This window comes from Macaca mulatta, chromosome 6, assembly GCF_049350105.2.
Source record: "Macaca mulatta isolate MMU2019108-1 chromosome 6, T2T-MMU8v2.0, whole genome shotgun sequence".
Classification (NCBI taxonomy): Eukaryota; Metazoa; Chordata; class Mammalia; order Primates; family Cercopithecidae; genus Macaca; species Macaca mulatta.
The window spans coordinates 47009352-47025845 of NC_133411.1; the positions used below are offsets into that span (position 1 = coordinate 47009352).

At 38.7% G+C, this 16494-nt stretch overlaps 1 protein-coding gene and 1 pseudogene across 1 annotated transcript in view; both read right to left on the reverse strand.

The window, feature by feature from the left end:
- The window catches only part of HCN1 (hyperpolarization activated cyclic nucleotide gated potassium channel 1), a 434655-nt gene that overhangs the window by 388914 nt on the left and 29247 nt on the right, over positions 1 to 16494 (reverse strand). The window lies entirely within an intron of this gene.
- LOC701947 (dnaJ homolog subfamily C member 8) lies at positions 173 to 1666 on the reverse strand (annotated as a pseudogene).

A 16494-nucleotide genomic window follows, 5' to 3' on the forward strand; every position in this document is an offset into this window, starting at 1 on the left:
TTAAATTCTTGTAAGCAGAAAATTATGCAAGTTGATTTTGAACCCAAGACCAATTGCTGTACTTGCACTCTTTCCAACATATTCAGATAAATAATTTAAGAATTTAAGAGAAGTCTTTTAAAAAATCGTACACTTAGTAGAGAAGCAATGACAATACTTCCACCACCTATTCTTTTTTTTGGGGGGGTATAAAAATTTATTATACATAAAGAATATTACCACTAACAAATGCAGACAGGCTAGGACATGGTACTGGGTGGAGGACGGCTAGCTCTTTGGAAAGTGAAAGGTTTGGGTGGCGTGGACCTCATGCCACACTGATTGGTCAGTAGACGGGGGCACATGCCAAACACTGCAGGGCATCAGGGCATCAGATGCCGCTCTGTGTGCCCACAAGTGTTCCCTGTCTCATCTGGGCCTTCGAAGGGAGCACACCCAGAAGCGAGCAACTGAAGCGAAGGGACTTCCTAAGGTGCCCCTTCCAGGCTTGTCTCTGAAGTCACAGCAACACCATTTTAAGCAATATGTTTAATCGGATGATTTCCACAAACTATCCACGAAGTTTCTAACCATCACAATTCAGTGAAGTACAAAACACTGAGTTACAGGCTGTGGGAAGAGAAGGAAGCACCAATGGTGGCACCTTCCAATCCTGGTTGTTCTAGGGGCAGGTCTTTTTTTAAACCAAGCCCCTCATTTCAATGTACAAAAGAATTACTCTCGTCAATATTAAATTGTATTGAAAACAAAATGGACTAAAAAGCAAATTCTACTCTATGTTGGGGTGGAAGTGGGAGGAAAGAATAAGTCCTTCGAAGCAGGAAGGGAGATAGCAGGGGGAAGCTTGTGCCTGTGACCTGGGTGGTCACTCACGCTGCTCCATTTTTACTTTTGGTGGTCTCAGGAAGGTCCGATTTTTCTTATCTTTCTTCCCCTTTGTATTGGCTTGGAAGTTTCGCCAGCTGTCCATACGACCATCTCGACTTTCCTCAAAGTTTTTCTGCCACTCTCTTTCCCGTTTGGCTTTTTCTTGAGCTTCAATCTCTTCTTCCCTTTGTCGTTTCCTTTCATGCATCTCTTTGGCTTCTCTCTCTTTCCTTTTAATTTCCAGCTCAGCAAAGAGTTTCATTGTCTGTTTATATACAGCTTGTTTGAACAGTTCAGAATCATCCTCCTCTACAATTGTAGGTTTTCCTTCCTTCTTTAACTGTTTTTTTCGCTCTTTCACAGTGTGTTCCACGTATTCTTTTCCTGCCTGAATTACATCCAGGACCCTCTTCTTTTGCTCCTGATCCAGTAGCAACTTGTAAGCTTTGTCCACAGCTTCAAAAGCCTTTTGTGCTCTGTCAGCATCATCTTGATTTTGACAAAAATCCTGACAAGGATGCACCAAGATGGATAACTGCCGAAACCTCTTTTTTATTTCCTCATCTGTAACTTCAGGATCTATCTGAAGAACCTCAAATGGGTTCAAATTGAAGTAAGAGGAACCAGGACGGGTCAGTCTTTCAATCTGATTTTTCGATGTTAGAACCGAGTCTCTTTTCTCTATTTGTTTCACCTCACTGTAGAAGGTCATAAAGGCTTCCTCCGTGCTGCCTCCGCTGCCCGAAGTCCCGCTCTCTCCTGAAGCTGCCATTTCCCCGGCCCAGCCACCACGTGACCCGCCACCTATTCTTATCAGTCACCTATCTGAGCAGGTAGTTTACGTAACTGTTTTCACAAGAGAAGGGGAATGGGCTACGATGCTATAGGTACAGCTCAATGTCTGGCCTTTGGTCTCTATGTCTTTTGATATAGAAGCCACTGAGAGTTTACCTACATTCCCAGAGGCTCAAAGTGATAGCTCCCCTGTCCTTATGCCCATATAGTAGCACACAACTTCTAAACAGAGGAGTTAGGAGATCTCCTGTTTCAAAAGGGATTTCTGAATTATTTCTGCCTTAGCCCACAAAGATATCTCACCAGTGCATTGAGCAAAGTCAGTTCAGATGCTCTAAATACAAAAAACACTTGGGAAGCAAGAGTCAAATGTAGTATCAAATACTCTCTCCAAATAGTTACATTATAATAATTTCAAAAAATATGTACACAGCAGGTATTGTTCTAAGTACTGTGAGAAATGCATACACATACTATATGCAAATACTTCCCTCAAGGACCCCCCCAAAAATGAAGACCTAATATGCCTAATATGAAGCAGTTAAATATGACTAAAAAAGAATTTAAGACATGTTCATAAATTGCACACCATAGGTACTCTGGGTTTCCAAAAATCAATTGGTCATCTTTTAAGTAAGTTCTGGTATTAAAGAAATTTAAAGACAGCATTTGCTACGGAGTTCCTGGGGTTGCATATTTATCATGGCACAAATATTAATTTGTCAACAAATATGTGCTGCTTCCTAGGCTTGGCACTATTCCTCCAAAGAGAACTAGATACAGCCTAATCCTCAAGAAAACAAGAACAAATCCATAATGTCTTATAAAATAGTACAAGTTCTAGGTTAGGCTTTATAAAGAACAGTCCTAAAAGACACAAAGGAGAACGGTCAAGTCTTCTGTGTACATGACAACACCACAAACATTCATCAAGCCGTAAACATAGTGCTAGTCCGTAGGTTGCCAGGAAGAATATCAAGAGAACTAGAAACAAGGTAGAGATAAAGGGATTAAATTGCATGAAAAGTTAAAAGGTCTAGTGGCATATTTACTTTTTCAGCTAATGCTTTAGATGTTATAATATAAAATAAATCCAAGGGTATCCCAAATGTTTGCTCCTAATATATTTTCAAGTCTTTGTTTTCCAAATTAAAATGTAGGCTCATGATCAAAGACAGCCAAGAATGTGATCAAATAAAATCTCAATTTAAAAAGTGTTAAGTTCTGTTTATGATTATAAATTTCATAATATCTTTTTCCTTCAAAATGATTTTCTAAAATAATCAAATCTACTTATTTTAACAACAAATTTTTGAAGTTAAATACTATTCATTTCTACATATTTAGTGTCCTACAGGGATAAATAAGAATGCCATTAATGACAATAAGTATATGTTCTTTTCCCTAAAACGGTATGTTTAAAGATGCTATTTGATATTATACTGCATTGAGGTTTTCACCCACTGGCAGCTGTGTATTATCTCATGGAGCAGAATGGGTGATGTGACAAGGAAGAAAATGATTCTAACAGGAGCATATGTTTCCAGGTCTGTAACAAATATCGAGGGTGTGTGGGCAGAGCAACATTTGCTATGGAATATTAAAGGAGTAAAGACTGAGTTTCTTTAATTCTCTGAGCAATTCACACCAATCCTACAGCATACTTTAAGCAGAACTGTCAGAATAGTGAGAAATTTTCCATCACTTACAAATGAATCAAATGAATATCCACTCCAATTCACTACATTACCCACAAAGAACTCATGTATGTATGTTTCTGCATAGGTATAACAAGAAATGTTTTTGTCCTATCTTCTTTCATCCTTTCCTTCATCATTTAGTGGTACTTATTAAATCTTTTTTGCGTCAATAGAAAATACACATATAGATGATATGATGTTGCTCAATAGATAACAGAATCCCATTAGTAGGTAGAAGTTGCACTTCCTTTTTTATGTAGGCCAGTAACTGAGAGGAAATTTTTAAATTATTTATACATTTACTAAGTTCTTGAAAAAGTTTTTGTAATTTGCACATTTTGGTTCACTTTTTGAAGGTATGGTTTCTACCTTTGGGTAATTTAAGTGGCAGGCTGTGTATCTGGTTTCTTCAACAGCTTAAAAAGCAAACAAGAAAAATAGAAAACTTGTGAAGAAATAAAATCTCAGACATTTTTTGCTAACAGAGAGATAATTGGGAAAAAAAAGTAAAGACTCAAGAACTGATTTTATATATGCATCAAAAATAGCAATTCTTAAAATAATAATTTTGTTGTGTTTGCAGATTACTAACTCAAAAGTGATTATTTCAAAACCCATATGATGTCACATAATAACAGAAAAGATTAAAAGAGAAATATCAACCTATAGAATATGTTTATGAGAATTAAACTGTGCCAAAACTCTTGGCAATTTAAAATTGATGTAAATGTCTTAATTTACATTTCTACCCAATCTCTCTAATTTCTCTGACCTTTTCTCTCACAAATCCCCAACCTGATCAAGGAGGTTTAGACAGGCTAGCGTATTTACTCAGCCGTCACACCTCTTTTTTAAAATGTATTCTGCAGAACCGCTACCTGTAAGTACTCGCAATACTCTCCCCTCAACTTCTCTTCCTGACATTCTGTATGCCCAGCTGAGCTTACCAACTCCTCCAGCATAATCCCATGGTCTCTGAGCCACAGTCATTGTACTCTTTCCGCTGAACTTGTGTAGCCTATGAATCTTAGAATGTGTTAAATCTAATCCCAGGATAAGCAGTGGTGCCTCTAAAATATCTATTTAGGTGAAAATGAGGGGGTGGCAAACCGGGAATATAAAAATATAGTTTAGGAGGATTTGAAGTAAAACTGTTTCCTTAGCTAGCATGCTGTTTTTGCTTAGAGTTTAAATTACTAGTGAATAAAACATAACAATGTGTCCTAAAGATATTTATTCATACTTCATATAAGATTACAAAAACATTTGTGTGGGCATAAATTCTCATAAGCCACCCCTTGATACTTCTATATTAGGTAACAACCATGTCATTCTTCTGTTACACATAAAGAAAGGCCACAACCACAATATGTACATAATAAACCCAAATAAGCATTCATAGACTGAATGAAGAAATTACTTTTCAGAGTTGGTCAGGTAGCCTAGTAATACATTCCCGGAATCATGTCTTTTCCTTCATGTACATAAAATATTTTGTATTTTTGTATGTATGTGGACAATTGTTTTTAAAGGTCTATTTCTCCAACTACACTAAATGTAAAATGGCCAGGGATCACATCTATCTCTACTTTCCATTATATTATATCACCATTGTCTATCTAACACAGTGTCTGCAACTACAGTGAACTCCCTAAAAATCTATTGAATAAATGAGTGGATAAATACCACAGCTTTAATAAATAAAGACACTGCATCGTAGTCTCAGTCTATATGTGTCTGTTCCTTGAATATTTGATTGTTTGGAGCACCTCGGTATCATGAAAATGCAGACAAATTGGAAAAGAAAAAATGGGGAAGGGTGGGAATGATTAAGGAAATGGAAAGCCTAATGTGTAAGAGAAGATTTATAAAGGTAAATATCTAAAACTTGGCTAGATTACAGCTATGAAAAAACATGACATATTCCACACATCCTTGAAGGTAAAGTGAGGACTTAGTTTGATCAGAATAGTAAGAGTAAAAGGAAGAGCCATGGAAGTCAGGCTGGTCTCACTCGTCCTACAAACCTCAGCTGCTTTCAAGAAATAAGCCACATAGGGACATAGTAAGAATTCTTGTGGACATACTTTCAACCATCAGGGGCCCCTGAGGTCACCTAGTGGCTTCTCATGAGATCAGAGTTCAAGGGTTATTCTCTGGCCTATAACCTCTCTCCAGAGACCCATGCTGGTCCTGGTAGGTGGAAGCTCCCAGTCTCATAATTGTTTGCTGCAAAAAAAATATCCAAGGGAAATCTATTAGTTTCCTATACTATTCATTCTTTGAGTAAAAATTATATATCAGACTTAAAAAAAAAAACTAAAGGTACTTAAGACTTACAATCCCCATCACACTGAAAACTGTAATTCCAAGAAGTTCCAAGAAAAGTAAAGAGTTGAAACGTTTTAAGTACTAGTACAGTGTCAGATGTACTATAGGTTTAGGAAAAAATTAGCAGTGGCTGATGACATTAACAAATTTACACTGAATTTTAAAACATACATTGAAAGAAAATCATGACTAGGCTCAATATAAATGTCTGCAAGTTATAAACTCAAACATCCTAGAATACTAGGAATTAAAACTTGATGATGGTTTCATCATTCTTAGCAAACTATCACAAGAACAGAAAACCAAACACCGCATGTTCTCACTCATAGGTGGGAACTGAACAATGAGATCATTTGGACTCAGGAAGGGGAACATCACACACAGGGGCCTGTCATGGGGAGGGGGGAGGGATTGCATTGGGAGTTATACCTGATGTAAATGACGAGTTGATGGGTGCAGCACACCAACATGGCACAAGTATACATATGTAACAAACCTGCACGTTATGAACATGTACCCTACAACTTAAAGTATAATAATAATAAATAAATTTAAAAAAAAAAAACTTGATGAAATCTTAGGAATAAATACAATTAACATTAGTATGGTGATTAAGCTTTAGAGCTCTCTTATTATGTTTCAACTTGGTTGTCAAGCTACTACGAAAATATAGGAGTTTTTCAGACAATAGCCATGTTCTCAATTGCTAAAACAACTTAGTATTTGGTGGGTGGCGGAGCAAGATGACCGAATAGGAACAGCTCCAGTCTCCAAATCCCAGACCAAGTGACACAGCGCGAGCGAGAGACCGGTGATTTCTACATTCTCAAAGGAGGTACTGGGTTCATCTCACTAGGGAGTGCCGGACAATTGGTGCTGGTCAGCTGCTGCAGCCTGACCAGGGAGAGGTGAAGCAGGGAGAAGCATCCCCTCACCTGGGAAGTGCAAGGGGGAAGGGAATCCCTATTCCTAGCCAGGGGAACTGAGACACACAACACCTGAAAAATCGGACAACTCACACCCGAATACTGCGCTTTAAGCAAACAGGCACACCAGGAGATTATATCCCACACCTGGCCAGGAGGGTCCCATGCACACGGAGCCTCCCTCATTGCTAGCACAGCAGTCTGTGATCTAACCACAAGGCAGCAGGGAGGCTGGGGGAGGGTCGCCCGCCATTGCTGAGGCTTAAGTAGGTAAACAAAGCTACTGGGAAGCTCGAACTGGGTGAAGCTCACAGCAGCTCAAGGAAACCTGCCTGTCTCTGTGGACTCCACCTCTGGGGACAAGGCATAGCTAAACAACAACAAAAGCAGCAGAAACCTCTGCAGACGCAAACGACTCTGTCTGACAGCTTTGAAGAGAGCAGTGGATCTCCCAACACGGAGGTTGAGATCTGAGAAGGGACAGACTGCCTGCTCAAGTGGGTCCCTGACCCCTGAGTAGCCTAACTGGGAGACATCCCCCACTAGGGGCAGTCTGACACCCCACACCTCACAGGGTGGAGTATACCCCTGAGAGGAAGCCTCCAAAGCAAGAATCAGACAGGTACACTCTATGTTCAACAATATTCTATCTTCTGCAGCCTCTGCTGCTGACACCCAGGCAAACAGGGTCTGGAGTGGACCTCAAGCAATCTCCAACAGACCTACAGCTAAGGGTCCTGACTGTTAGAAGGAAAACTATCAAACAGGAAGGACACCTACACCAAAAACCATCAGTACATCACTATCATCAAAGACCAGAGGCAGATAAAACCACAAAGATGGGGAAAAACCAGGGTAAAAAAGCTGGAAATTCAAAAAATAAGAGCGCATCTCCCCCGGCAATGGAGCGCAGATCATCGCCAGCAATGGATCAAAGCTGGACGGAGAATGACTTTGATGAGATGAGAGAAGAAGGCTTCAGTCCATCAAACTTCTCAGAGCTAAAGGAGGAATTACGTACCAGGCACTAAGAAACTAAAAATCTTGAAAAAAAAGTGGAAGAATTGATAGCTAGAGTAATTAATACAGAGAAGGTCATAAACGAACTGAAAGAGATGAAAACCATGACACGAGAAATATGTGACAAATGCACAAGCTTCAGTAACCGACTCGATCAACTGGAAGAAAGAGTATCAGCGATTGAGGATCAAACGAATGAAATGAAGCGAGAAGAGAAACCTAAAGAAAAAAGAAGAAAAAGAAATGAACAAAGCCTGCAAGAAGTATGAGATTATGTAAAAAGACCAAATCTACGTCTGACTGGGGTGCCTGAAAGTGAGGGGGAAAATGGAACCAAGTTGGAAAACACTCTTCACGATATCATCCAGGAGAACTTCCCCAACCTAGTAGGCCAGGCCAACATTCAAATCCAGGAAATACAGAGAACACCTCAAAGATACTCCTCGAGAAGGCCAACTCCAAGACACATAATTGCCAGATTCACCAAAGTTGAAATGAGGGAAAAGATCTTAAGGGCAGCCAGAGAGAAAGGTCGGGTTACCCACAAAGGGAAGCCCATCAGACTAACAGCAGATCTCTCGGCAGAAACTCTACAAGCCAGAAGAGAGTGGGGGCCAATATTCAACATTTTTAAAGAAAAGAATTTTAAACCCAGAATTTCATATCCAGACAAACTAAGTTTCATAAGTGAAGGAGAAATAAAATCCTTTACAGATAAGCAAATGCTTAGAGATTTTGTCACCACTAGGCCTGCCTTACAACGGACGCTGAAAGAAGCACTCAACATGGAAAGGAACAACCAGTACCAGCCATTGCAAAAACATGCCAAAATGTAAAGACCATCGAGGCTAGGAAGAAACTGCATCAACTAACGAGCAAAATAACCAGTTAATATCATAATGGCAGGATCAAGTTCACACATAACAATATTAACCTTGGCCAGGTGCGGTGGCTCATGCCTGTAATCCCAGCACTTTGGGAGGCCGAGGCGGGCGGATCACAAGGTCAGGAGATCGAGACCACGGTGAAACCCCGTCTCTACTAAAAATACAAAAAATTAGCCGGGCGCGGTTGTGGGCGCCTGTAGTCCCAGCTACTCGGGAGGCTGAGGCAGGAGAATGGCGTGAACCCGGGTGGCGGAGCTTGCAGTGAGCTGAGATCCGGCCACTGCACTCCAGCCTGGGCGACAGAGCGAGACTCCGTCTCAAAAAAAAAAAACAAAAAAAAAAAAAACAAAAAAAAAAACAATATTAACCTTAAATGTAAATGGACTAAATGCTCCAATTAAAAGACACAGACTGGCAAACTGGATAAAGAGTCAAGACCCATCAGTCTGCTGTATTCAGGAGACCCATCTCACATGCAGAGACACACATAGGCTCAAAATAAAGGGATGGAGGAAGATTTACCAATCAAATGGAGAACAAAAAAAAAGCAGGGGTTGCAATACTAGTCTCTGATAAAACAGACTTTAAACCATCAAAGATCAAAAGAGACAAAGAAGGCCATTACATAATGGTAAAGGGATCAATTCAACAGGAAGAGCTAACTATCCTAAATATATATGCACCCAATACAGGAGCACCCAGATTCATAAAGCAAGTCCTTAGAGACTTACAAAGAGACTTAGACTCCCATACAATAATAATGGGAGACTTCAACACTCCACTGTCAATATTAGACAGATCAACGAGACAGAAAGTTAACAAGGATATCCAGGAATTGAACTCATCTCTGCACCAAGCAGACCTAATAGACATCTATAGAACTCTCCACCCCAAATCAACAGAATATACATTTTTCTCAGCACCACATCCCACTTATTCCAAAATTGACCACATAATTGGAAGTAAAGCACTCCTCCGCAAATGTACAAGAACAGAAATTATAACAAACTGTCTCTCAGACCACAGTAAAATCAAACTAGAACTCAGGACTAAGAAACTCAATCAAAACCGCTCAACTACATGGAAACTGAACAACCTGCTCCTGAATGACTTATAGGTACATAACGAAATGAAGGCAGAAATAAAGATGTTCTTTGAAACCAATGAGAACAAAGACACAACATACCAGAATCTCTGGGACACATTTAAAGCAGTATGTAGAGGGAAATATATAGCACTAAATGCCCACAAGAGAAAGCAGGAAAGATCTAAAATTCACACTCTAACATCACAATTAAAAGAACTAGAGAAGCAAGAACAAACACATTCGAAAGCTAGCAGGAGGCAAGAAATAACTAAGATCAGAGCAGAACTGAAGGAGATAGAAACAATAAAACCCTCCAAAAAATCAATGAATCCAGGAGTTGGTTTTTTAAAAAGATCAAAAAAATTGACAGACCGCTAGCAAGACTAATAAAGAAGAAAAGAGAGAAGAATCAAATAGACACAATAAAAAATGATAAAGGGGATATCACCACCGACCCCACAGAAATACAAACTACCATCAGAGAATACTATAAACACCTCTATGCAAATAAACTAGAAAATCTAGAAGAAATGGATAATTTCCTGGACACTTACACTCTTCCAAGACTAAACCAGGAAGAAGTTGAATCCCAGAATAGACCAATAGCAGGCTCTGAAATTGAGGTAGTAATTAATAGCCTACCAACCAAAAAAAGTCCAGGACCAGATGGATTCACAGCTGAATTCTACCAGAGGTACAAGGAGGAGCTGGTACCATTCCTTCTGAAACTATTCCAATCAATAGGAAAAGAGGGAATCCTCCCTAACTCATTTTAGGAGGCCAACATCATCCTGATACCAAAGCCTGGCAGAGACACAACAAAAAAAGAGAATTTTAGACCAATATCCCTGATGAACATGGATGCAAAAATCCTCAATAAAATACTGGCAAACTGGATTCAGCAGCACATCAAAAAGCTTATCCACCATGATCAAGTGGGCTTCATCCCTGGGATGCAAGGCTGGTTCAACATTCGCAAATCAATAAACGTAATCCAGCATAGAAACAGAACCAAAGACAAGAACCACATGATTATCTCAATAGATGCAGAAAAGACTTTTGACAAAATTCAACAGCCCTTCATGCTAAAGACGCTCAATAAAATCGGTATTGATGGAACGTACCTCAAAATAATAACAGCTATTTATGACAAACCCACAGCCAATATCATACTGAATGGGCAAAAACTGGAAAAATTCCCTTTGAAAACTGGCACAAGACAGGAATGCCCTCTCTCACCACTCCTATTCAACATAGTGTTGGAAGTTCTGGCTAGGGCAATCAGGCAAGAGAAAGAAATCAAGCGTATTCAGTTAGGAAAAGAAGAAGTCAAATTGTCCCTCTTTGCAGATGACATGATTGTATATTTAGAAAACCCCATTGTCTCAGCCCAAAATCTCCTTAAGATGATAAGCAACGTCAGCAAAGTCTCAGGATACAAAATTAATGTGCAAAATCACATGCATTCTTATACACCAGTAACAGACAAACAGCCAAATCAGGAATGAACTTCCATTCACAATTGCTTCAAAGAGAATAAAATACCGAGGAATCCAACTTACAAGAGATGTAAAGGACCTCTTCAAGGAGAACTACAAACCACTGCTCAGTGAAATAAAAGAGGACACAAACAAATGGAAGAACATACCACGCTCATGGATAGGAAGAAATCAATATCGTGAAAATGGCCATACTGCCGAAGGTTATTTATAGATTCAATGCCATCCCCATCAAGCTACCAATGAGTTTCTTCACAGAATTGGAAAAAACTGCTTTAAAGAGCCCGCATCTCCAAGACAATCCTAAGTCAAAAGAACAAAGCTGGAGGCATCACGCTACCTGACTTTAAACTATACTACAACATTATAGTAACAAAAACAGCATGGTACCGGTACCAAAACAAAGATATAGACCAATGGAACAGAACAGAGTCCTCAGAAATAATACCACATATCTACAGCCATCTGATCTTTGACAAACCTGAGAGAAACAAGAAATGGGGAAAGGATTCCCTATTTAATAAATGGTGCTGGGAAAATTGGCTAGCCATAAGTAGAAAGCTGAAACTGGATCCTTTCCTTACTCTTTATACAAAAATTAATTCAAGATAGATTAGAGACTTAAATGTTAGACCTAATACCATAAAAACCCTAGAAGAAAACCTAGGTAGTACCATTCAGGACATAGGCATGGGCAAAGACTTCATGTCTAAAACACCAAAAGCAACGGCAGCAAAAGCCAAAATTCACAAATGGGATCTCATTAAACTAAAGAGCTTCTGCACAGCAAAAGAAACTACCATCAGAGTGAACAGGCAACCTACAGAATGGGAGAACATTTTTGCAATCTACTCATCTGACAAAGGGCTAATATCCAGAACCTACAAAGAACTCAAACAAATTTACAAGAAAAAAACAAACAACCCCATCAAAAAGTGGGCAAAGGATATGAACAGACATTTCTCAAAAGAAGACATTCATACAGCCAACAGACACATGAAAAAATGCTCATCATCACTGGCCATCAGAGAAATGCAAATCAAAACCACAATGAGATACCATCTCACACCAGTTAGAATGGCGATCATTCAAAAGTCAGGTAACAACAGGTGCTGGAGAGGATGTGGAGAAATAGGAACACTTTTACACTGTTGGTGGGATTGTAAACTAGTTCAACCATTATGGAAAACAGTATGGTGATTCCTCAAGGATCTAGAACTAGATGTACCATATGATCCAGCCATCCCATTACTGGGGATATACCCAAAGGATTATAAATCATGCTGCTATAAAGACACATGCACACGTATGTTTATTGCGGCACTATTCACAATAGCAAAGACTTGGAATCAATCCAAATGTCCATCAGTGACAGACTGGATTAAGAAAATATGGCACATATACACCATGGAATACTATGCAGCCATAAAAAAGGATGAGTTTGTGTCCTTTGTAGGGACATGGATGCAGCTGGAAACCATCATTCTTAGCAAACTATCACAAGAACAGAAAACCAAACACCGCATGTTCTCACTCATAGGTGGGAACTGAACAATGAGATCACTTGGACTCGGGAAGGGGAACATCACACACCGGGGCCTATCATGGGGAGGGGGGAGGGGGGAGGAATTGCATTGGGAGTTATACCTGATGTAAATGACGAGTTGATAGGTGCTGAAGAGTTGATGGGTGCAGCACACCAACATGGCACAAGTATACACATGTAAAAAACCTGCACATTATGCACATGTACCCTAGAACTTAAAGTATAATAATAATAAAAAATAAAAAAATAAAAACATACAAAAAATAATTTAGTAATTAAAAAATAAAAATAAAATAAAATAACTTAGTATTCATAAAGTATCTTCACAGTATTAATTTTCACTGCATTTTCTCACCAGTTCTATGAGACATAAAAAAATGTTTTGTTCATTCTATATTTATAGATGAAAAATCTAAAACAATTAAAATAGTATGTGACTTGGCCAAGATCACTTGACTGGTTAATGGAATCTAAGATTTGGAGGCAGATTTTCTGATAGCTAACCCAGGGCTCTTTCCTATGTAATGTCATGCATCATATTTATTTTGATTTTGCATTTTTATACCCCCCAAAATCAACATTTTTTATGCCACAGATACAGCACAATTTCCTTAGATGCCTATAAGTAGCTTAATGAAAAATAATCTGTATTGATTATCAAAATAGATACTGATATGGTTTGGCTCTGTGTTCCCACCCAAATCTCATCTCAAATTGTAATCCCCATGTGTGGGGGGAGGGATCCGGAGGTAGGTGATTGGATCATGGGGGCAGTTTCCCCTGTGCCATTCTCATGATAGTGAGTTCTCACAAGATCTGATGGTTTAAAAGTGTGGCACCTCCTCCCTCAATCTCTCTGTCCTGCCACCACGTAAGAAGTGCCTGGCTTCCTCTTCACCTTCCGCCATGATTGTAAGTTTCCTGAGGCCTCCCTAGCCATGTGGAATTGTGATTCAATTAAATTTATTTTCTTCATAAATTATCCAGTCTCAGGTAGTATCTTTAAAGCAGTGTAAAAACGGACTGATGCAGTCACACATGCAAAATTGTATGTTTATCTCTAGCTCCATTACAGATACATATTACTGAAAATGCATAAGCATCCTATGTGATACAATCATAATTTGGATTTAGACGACAGTCATTTCTAAATTCTGACCTTTATGCATATTAGAAGATAAGCAGGTGTTACATTTTGTGACAAGAACTTGATGTGATAAGCATGATGCTTGTTTTCTGCTTTGCTATTTTTCAAATTAATAGCTCTTTCCCTTAAAACAATTTTATAAAAGAAAAATTCTGCACTTAAGCCAAAATAGTAGTCCACTGTTACCTTGTTGTCAGTTGTATTCATGTTTATTATTGACCAAAGCACATTCCTTGGTGTTGGGGGAAAAACTGCTGAAGAACAGTACTATGGTATAGTTGAAAGAAGATTACAATGAATGTAGAAGGACTGAACTCATATTTAGTACACCTAGACCTTATAATCTTGAGAAAATTCCCCCTGCTCTGGATCTCTATCTCATTCCTCATAGAAAGTGAACCCAGAAAACTTCCAATAGCTTTCTCGAATCTAAAAGTTTTAGTTTGTAGAAATTAACCATGTGTCAGAGCAAGAAATTGAGAAAGTTAGAGCAACTTTAAAGAAATTTAATATAAGAAACTAACTTGATGGGCAGATCACGAGGTCAGGAGATCGAGACCATCCTGGCTAACACAGTGAAACCCCGTCTCTACTAAAAAATACAAAAAAACTAGCCGGGCGAGGTGGCGGGCTCCTGCAGTCCCAGCTGCTCGGGAGGCTGAGGCAGGAGAATGGACTAAACCCAGGAGGCGGAGCTTGCAGTGAGCTGTGATCCGGCACTCCACTCCAGCCTGGGGGACAGAGCCAAACTCCGTCTCAAAAAAAAAAAAAAAAGAAAGAAACTAACTTAGGGAAGGCAAAGAAGAGATGGAGTAGGGAGTCCTTGTGAGAGAAAAGTTAGTAAGATGTGGAATTGCCTGTACTTGAAGAGAGGAAGTTGAAGAAGTCAAATATAACTCTCAGGTCTTATGCCAGAGAAGTTAGGAAATGATAATGTGAACATTTTGAGAGTAGATGTGGGGGAGATCATAAGTTCAGTTTTGGAGAAAATGACTTTAACATGTTTCACATTCACATGGCAGAAAACAGTTGGAACTGTAATATTCTAAAACTCAGAAGTGATGCCAGGACCAAGGAAACAGCTTTAGGAATTGTATAGATTTGAGAACTGAACCTATAGAGGAACATGAGTCCTCCAAAGGGAAAATTATACTTAGAAAGAAGAAAAGATCCAAAATGGTGGTCACGGGCCAAGTTCACTCCAACAGGAAGATGGAGCAGCAAATGAGACGGATTTGATTTGAAAATTTCTCTGAGGGAAATGTAGAGAACAAACTTTTAGACTGATCAGGTTATCATTATGAAAGCAATGGCAACGAGGTAGTACTGAAGAACAAATGGAAAACAGTGAATAACAGTTTGTGTGGAGATACATGATATTATAGACTATGTGTTAATGAAATGGAGCTGTTAACAAATGAAAGTCAAAGACAGGAAGGTCATAGAAAACATTTTAGAATAAATGAAATTTGATTATTCTTTTATTTATTTAGATTAGTTTATGATGTTTCCCATCCCCCCACCGCCCCCGTAATTGGAATGAAGGGAGGTGTAGAGTTGCTTCCTCTTTTTCAAGATTAGTAAAAACCTGATTATATTTTAAGGCTGACAGTATGGAAACTCTTAATAAAAAATAAACATGAAGAGTAAAAATGTAGAAAATGTAGTCATAGGTGAAGAGAAAAAATTAGACATTCAATAAAATGGAGAAATTTGCTTTGAATCATAGATGTAATGTATCTGCCACACAGAGAGAAGAAAAAGAAGGAAAGGCAAATTAATGAACAAAGTGAAAAACAAACAAACAAACAAAAAAAAACTGCATCTCCAAATGATGCCTTACTGGAGCTTTTCGTTTTTCTTCAATAATGAAAAAAGTTAATTGCCACATTCTAAATCCAACATATTTCATATGTTTTGCAGTTAAACAACTGAAGGTAGGAGAGAATTTTAATTCCTACTTCCAGTCCTATGCTTCTTTAAAATATTGCTCCCAAAGGAGCCTATAAACATAGCAGTGCATTTTCCTTAAGGGATGTAGGCATTAGTTCTCAAGCGGGAAGTCATTAAGAATCATCCTCTTGGAAGGGTGTATGTGTCCAGGAATGTATCCCTTTCTTCTAGATTTTCTAGTTTATTTGCGTAGAGGTTTTTATAGTATTATCTGATGGTAGTTTGTATTTCTGTGGGGTCGGTGGTGATATCCGCTTTATCTTTTTTTTTTTTTTTTTGCATCTATTTGATTCTTCTCTCTTTTCTTCTTTATTAGTCTTGCTAGCGGTCTATCAATTTTGTTGATCTTTTCAAAAAACCAACTCCTGAATTCATTGATTTTTTGAAGGGTTTTTTGTGTCTCTATCTCCTTCAGTTCTGCTCTGATCTTAGTTATTTCTTGCCTTCTGCTAGCTTTTGAATGTGTTTGCTCTTGCTTCTCTAGTTATTTTAATTGTGATGTTAGGGTGCCATTTTTAGATCTTTCCTGCTTTCTCTTGTGAGCATTTATTGCTATAAATTTCCCTCTACATACTGCTTTAAATGTGTCCCAGAGATTCTGGTATGTTGTGTCTTTGTTCTCATTGGTTTCAAAGAACATCTTTATTTCTGCCTTCATTTTGTTATGTACCTAGTAGTCATTCAGGAGCAGGTTGTCCATTTTCCATGTAGTTGAGCATTTTTTAGTGAGTTTCTT